This window comes from Capsicum annuum, chromosome 11, assembly GCF_002878395.1.
Source record: "Capsicum annuum cultivar UCD-10X-F1 chromosome 11, UCD10Xv1.1, whole genome shotgun sequence".
NCBI lineage: Eukaryota > Viridiplantae > Streptophyta > Magnoliopsida > Solanales > Solanaceae > Capsicum > Capsicum annuum.
The window spans coordinates 212,657,503-212,664,395 of record NC_061121.1 but is presented as its reverse complement, the minus strand read 5'-3'; positions in this window follow the sequence as shown (position 1 = coordinate 212,664,395).

Below are 6,893 nucleotides of genomic sequence, written 5' to 3'. Positions count from 1 at the left end.
GAAATAACATCCTTGAAATGGATCCTTCCAAAAAAATAAAAGATCACTACTTCAATCCAAAGCTGACCCTAAAATGTCTAAATACTACGTAGGAGGAGAAGAATAGTCAGTTCCTGCATTGCGTGGGAATACAGTCGTTGGAGATATGTTATCCCATGAATGCTAGCATGAACTTAGGATAAGGAAAAAATAAGGCCATTTGAGAAAACCAAGTAAAACCATTCATATGCGCACAACCTATAAATATATAATCATGTCGGGAATGGGATCGGGTTTAGAATGCATACAAAACCTTTAACCTGGGTATGTGAAGATTGACCGTACTAAAACCATCCATAGGCTATATGGGTCTACTATAACCCCTTGAACAGAGCCCGATACGTGTAGCCACATGAACCAGAGATACCATAAAAGTTAGGGATTCCCATATACCCTCCACTCTCTATGATACAGATATAGAGAGTACCTAGAAGATTCCTGTGTACCTCATAAGTATCATATAAGGTTGCCATAACCTACCCCTTATGTCAGCAAATATGAGTTTTTGGTGTTCATCTATTAGATTCCCACCTTCACGCTTAACTTTCACACCCCACCATTATTTTCAAATTAAAACTATTTTTCATCCAAACCATTATTCCATCATTATTAACCAAGACTATAAGTAGTGGTATCGTCATACCGACTATAACTTGCAAGTATTTTCCTTCATATACCACATTACCAAACCTTCATAGAACTACATAACGAATAACCTATCAGGGACTAAGCTCCCCTTTTTACCATATCTCAGTACTTCCTTCATGAGAGATACCTTTAAGAACACCCTATACCTAACCTCAAACTCCAAGTTTCTATGCCTTACATATGCATAGGACTTTCGGAGACTTTAGGCATCCTTAAGCCTATCTCGAATCACCTTCACCTTTTCAATAACATGATAGAACAAATCTAGAACGAACATATCTACCTCACCAAGACCGAACCAATTGATAGGAGATGTACACCTCCTTTCATACAATGCCTCAAAAGGGTCCATTTCAATACTAGAATGATAGCTATTGTTGTAAGCAAACTCTACTAAAGGTAGATGCACAACCCAACTACCACCATAATCAATCACACATGCCCAAAGTATATCCTTCAATTTCTGAATAATTTTTTTCACTTGTGCATCTATCTGAGGATGAAAAACAATACTCAGACTCACCTTAGCACCCAATCCTATCTGAAAAGACCACTAGAACTAATATGAAAACTGCATACCACGATCAAAGATAATAAAAAGGGTACCCTATGTAACTTTACAATCTTTTGAAGATACAACCACAAATAGTCCTTAGCCGAAAAATTAGTCTGCACCGGCAAGAAGTGAGCGGACTTTGTCATCCTATCCACGATGATCCAAGTAAAATCAAATTAGTTTCGTGATCGAGAAAGACCAGTAAAGAAATCCATATTGATTACCTCCTGTTTTTATTCGGGAAAATTAATTTCTTGATACAACCCACCAGGTCTCATGTGCTCAACTTTTACTCATTGACATAATATGCATTTGGCCATAAAATCATCCATATCCCTTTTCATAACATTGCACTAATACATTTATTTAATATCATGATACATCTTCATCGAGTAGGGATGTACAACGTAGCGTAATTCATGTGCCTTGACCAAGATCCTTTGTCGTAAACCGTCGACATTAGGAACACACTACCTCTCTTAGTACCTTAAAGTATCATCACCTTAGATCTCAAACACCATTACTTTTTGCATGCCCATATTACTCTTGATTTTCATCAAGATAGGATCTAGCACTTGCTTCTTCTTAATCTATGCACCAAAAGATGACCAAACCACTTCTTGTACCATCACCTTACCATCCTCAGAGTCTAAGAGATGAACTCTAAGATTAGCCAAGCGGTGAATATCTTTCACCAATTCCATCTTTCCTTTCTTCACATAAGCCAAACTCCCCATGGACAACCTGCTAAGAGCATTAGTAACTATGTTAGCTTTACCTGGGTGATAGTGAAGACTCATATTATAGTTCTTGAGAAGCTCCAACCATCTCCTCTGCTTGAGATTTAGCTCCTTCTGAGTTAACTCATACTGTAGACTCTTATGATCAGAAAATATATCTACGTGCACTTCATAAAAATAATGCCACTATAATTTCCAAGCAAAAACCACTGCCAACAGCTCTAAATTATAAGTAGGATAATTCTTCTTATGCAGTTTCAACTACTTAGAATCATAGGCAATCACCTTCACATGATATATCAAGACATAACTAAGTCCTACCCTAGATGCATCACAATAAACCAAAAACCCCTTACTACCTTCAGGCAATGTCAAAACTGGATCAAAGTTAGCTTATCTTTCAACTTATTAATACTCTCCTCACAAGCATCTGACCAAGAAAACTTTATATTCGAGTTCCTTCTACTGCCAGTGCTTCTTACTCGAGGTAGTCGGGTGATAGGCTCCTACAAAGTGGTGATAGTTTCTAGGAACAAGATACCCAATCTCAGGCGAGTGGGGCTCAGTGGGCTTTTTGATACCCTTCTTGCCATTTTTATGGTCGACTTTATTAGGGCTATTGTGATAAAGGTAGGGAAAAGTGTTTTAGATATGGCCAACTAGGCCGTATGCTCAAAAATTATCCATTTAAAAAGGGTGCAATGGGAGCGGTCAAAGCTCCAGTTGCTTCATCTTCTACTCCTACACCTAGTGGTGCGGCTTCAATATCTGCTCCTACTTTTGGAACTGACACAGGCCAAAATAAATTGTACGCTCTTGCATCTCAATAGGAATATGAGGTATCACTGATATTAATCCTGGTATGTTTCAACTCTTTTCTCATGACGTTTGTGTCTGCTTGACCCAGGGTCTACTCTTTTTTATGTGACCCCATTTGTGGCTGTATGTATTAATTTTGTCCTGAGGGTATTTTGGATTTTTTTTCTATTTCTACCCTAATGGGTGACTCGGTTATTGCTGAAAGAGTCTATACGGAGTGTATGGTATCTATTGGTAGAAAACAGACCTTGGTAGATCGGCTTGAGCTAGATATGGTGGATTTTGGCATTATTCTAGGGATGGATTGGTTATACTCTTTTTATGCATCCTTAGATTGTTAGACTCATAAGGTTGACTTTAGGTTCCCTGGTAACCAGTAATAGAGTGGGAGGGTAGTTCCCTAGATCATAAGAGGAGGTTTATTTCTTATCTTAGAGCTTAGAGGTTAATCTCTAAAGGTTGTCTTTATCACTTGGTTTGGGCTAAATATTCTAGCTCAGAATGTCCTTCTCTACATTCAATTTCAGTGGTAAATAAGTTTCTTGAGGTTTTTTCGAATAATCTTCCTGATGTTCCTCTAGATAAGGAAATAGTGTTTGGTATTGATTTGGTTCTGGACACTCATGCAATATCTATTTCTCCTTATAGAATGGGTTCAACTGAGTTGAGGGAACTCACAAATCAACTTAAGGATCTTCTGGATAAGGATTTTATTCATCCTGGTGTATCCCCGTTGGGTGCACTAGTTTGTTCATGCGAAAGAAGTATGGTTCCCTTTGGATATACATTTACTATCGACAATTGAATAAGGTGATGATCAAGAACAAGTGCCCTCTTCCAAGTATAGATGACTTATTTGATCAGTCCAAGTTCTTTTTTGAGATAGATCTTCGGTCTGGGTATCATTAACTTAAGATTAGGAAGGAGAATATCCCTAAGACGACTTTTCATACTCGGTGTGGGAACTTTAAATTCCTCGTGATGTCATTTGGTTTGAATAATGCCCAAGTGGTATTTATAGATTTTATGAATAGAGTTTTCAGGTAGTTCTTGGATCTTTTTGTTATTGTGTTTATTGATGACATTCTGGTTTATTCCATGAGTGAGGTGGATCATGCTAATCACCTCTATGTGGTATTGCAAACCATGAAGGAACAAAAATTGTATGCTAAGTTATCTAAGTATGAGTTTTGGTTAAATGCTGGGAATTTTTTGTCATATTATTTCTAGCGAGGGGATCATGGTGGATCCGCAAAAGGTAGTTGTGGTTAAAAGGTGGCCTTGACCTATGACTCCAACCGACATTCGAAGCTTCTAGGGTTTGGCTGGGTATTATCGGCGGTTTGTGGAAAGCTTTTCAATGATAAATGCTCCTTTGACTAAGTTGACTCAGAAAAAGTCCCCTATTTCTTCTTTGGACATATACCTCCATCCCAACCATCCTGCTGCTAAGCACCACTAATCTTAGAGAACCTTCTCCTCTTACCAATCCTTTCCCCAAACTCCGTCCATTTTCTTTTTTTATCCTCCACCTGTTGTATGTGGACAACCAACCTTAAAATATCCATATCCATGATCAGCAAAGCAGTCTTTCTTTCAAGGATCAGATCCCGAGATAGCACATAAGTGAACTTTTTCATTCTCTCCCACATGACTGCCACCAAATTAGGAGCATACCTTGTAAGCTGATGAAATTTTAAGGCGTATTCCTTGATAGATATTTTACCTTGTTTGAGATTCACAAGCTCCTCCACCTTTTCTTCCGTCAGCTCTTAAGGAAAGAAATAATCCAAAAAAGTATTAGAAAAAACATCTCACAATGACAACTACTCCACATCACCTCTATCCCTATCCTACTCTTTGTACTATTGGTATACAACATCCTTGAGCTGATAAGCTGCATAATTCATACCTTCTACACTTTTGGCCTGCATTACCCTGAATATCTTCTCCATTTCATCCAAGAAAGATTAAGGATCCTCCTTTACCTTTACACCAGTAAAAGTAGGAGGATTCAGTTCCATAAACTGGCCAACCTTGTGGCCTCAGTAGACAACCCACCAAATACATCCCACTCAGCCTGAGCAGTAACTAACAAAGAAATAGTATGAATAGATTGGTGAAACTCCACATTACTTATCTCACCATGAGGAGGAATAGTAGTAATCGGGAGAACTCCATAATAATAAGGGGTAGGACCTTGAGAATGAGTGCAATCTCCAGGTGTTGGACGTACCCCATCAACATCATCCCCAGATGGTACAATAGAATTTCCCTATTTTATAGATCGTTGAGGCATGATCTAAAAAGTGAACAACCAAGGATTAAAGAAGAATTCCAGGACTCAGTCTCCAAGCTTAAAAACAAAATATCAAGAAAGTGGAACATTCCTAAATATCCTATATCCTCTCTCTTATGAGTGTGGCACGCTACACACCCCTAAAAGAGGCTCTCCCAGACATGACTTTGTGGACTCTCAATTGATGATGAACCTAAAGCTCTGATACCAACTTGACACAATCCTAACTGGGTCCTTGTCGGAGTTGGCATCCCAAGTGCTACTGGGACCAGAGACCAGCCCCATTATCTAACCCAACCCCAACCGCTTGCCCTGAGTTGGCTAAATTTATAGCATATAACAAGATAGTGTAACAACTCACATAAAGAATCTGGGATAGGATTCCAACTTTGTCGACCCAATCGAGTCCAAACATGCCATACCAACCGTACAACCATACCAAACCAAGCCAAAGCCATAAATCTGACCATAACCAAATAAGTTCCATTAATAATTAAATGTAAAATCCCAAAATAAAAGAGGATTGAAAAACCAATAATATGATCAGCCGGTATCACCCCAATACCAATACCAATGCTAAGGCTAACACCAATATCAACCCCGCCCATTCCATCTCATAGTGGTTCCACAAAAGCCTCTAACCAAAAAAATACAAAATTTGGTAGGGACTTGCCCCATCCATAACCGAAACCAATGACCATAAATAATCCAAAGTATGAAATAACATACATGAAATAGAGCCTTTCTAAAAAATGGAAGCTCATTACTTCAATCCAAGATGACCCCCAAATGTTCGGATGCTAAGTAGCAAGATGAGTAGAAAGGTCGGTTCCTGCATCGCGTGGGGAGACAGTCGCTCGGAGATAGGTTAGCGGGTGAATGCTAGCATGAACTCAGTATAAGGGAAAAATAATGCCATTTAAGAAAACCAATTAAAACTATCCATATGCACACAACCCATACACATACATGAACACATACACACACACGCACACACGCACACACACACACACACATATATATATAACACCATATTGGGAAAGGGGATTGAGTTTAGCATGTATTCAAAACCTTTAACTTGGGTATACGAAGCTTAACCGTCCTAAAACCACCACAGGCTATATTGGTCCAGTGTAACCACCTGAATGGGCCCTGATGCGTGTAGCCACATGAACCACAAATACCATAAGAGATAAGGTTTGCTATGTACCCTTCACTCTCCATGATACATATCTATAATGTGCCTAGAGAATTCCCATGTACCTCATAAGTATCGTATAAGGCCGCCATGACCTACCCTTTATGTCGACAAACATGACTTTCCAGTGTTCATCCATTGGACTCCTACATTCACAATTAGCTTTCATGCCCACTATTATTGCCAAATTCAAACCATTTTCCATCTAAACCATTATTCCATTTTTTTTAACCAAGGCTATTACTAGTGGTATCATTATACCAACTATAACTTACAAGTATTGTCCTTAGCCAAAAATTTTAGTGGTTAAGGGATTCCCATGTACCCATAGTCCATGTTATCCAATTAACTCGGGGGATTCCTATGTACCCCATAAGTATTCATTGCCATATTAACTTACAGGATTCCATTGTACCCCACAAGTATGCTAATTAAGCCAAATCATTCTAAAACTATTTAAACCATTCATATTATTTTGGGGTTCCATTACCAAGTTTAAATCACACATAAATTCCACTAAAAATCCCATATTATGGTGAAAACATTGATATAGGCATTTTATCAAACACATTGGGGGCATAGTATTTCCAAAGC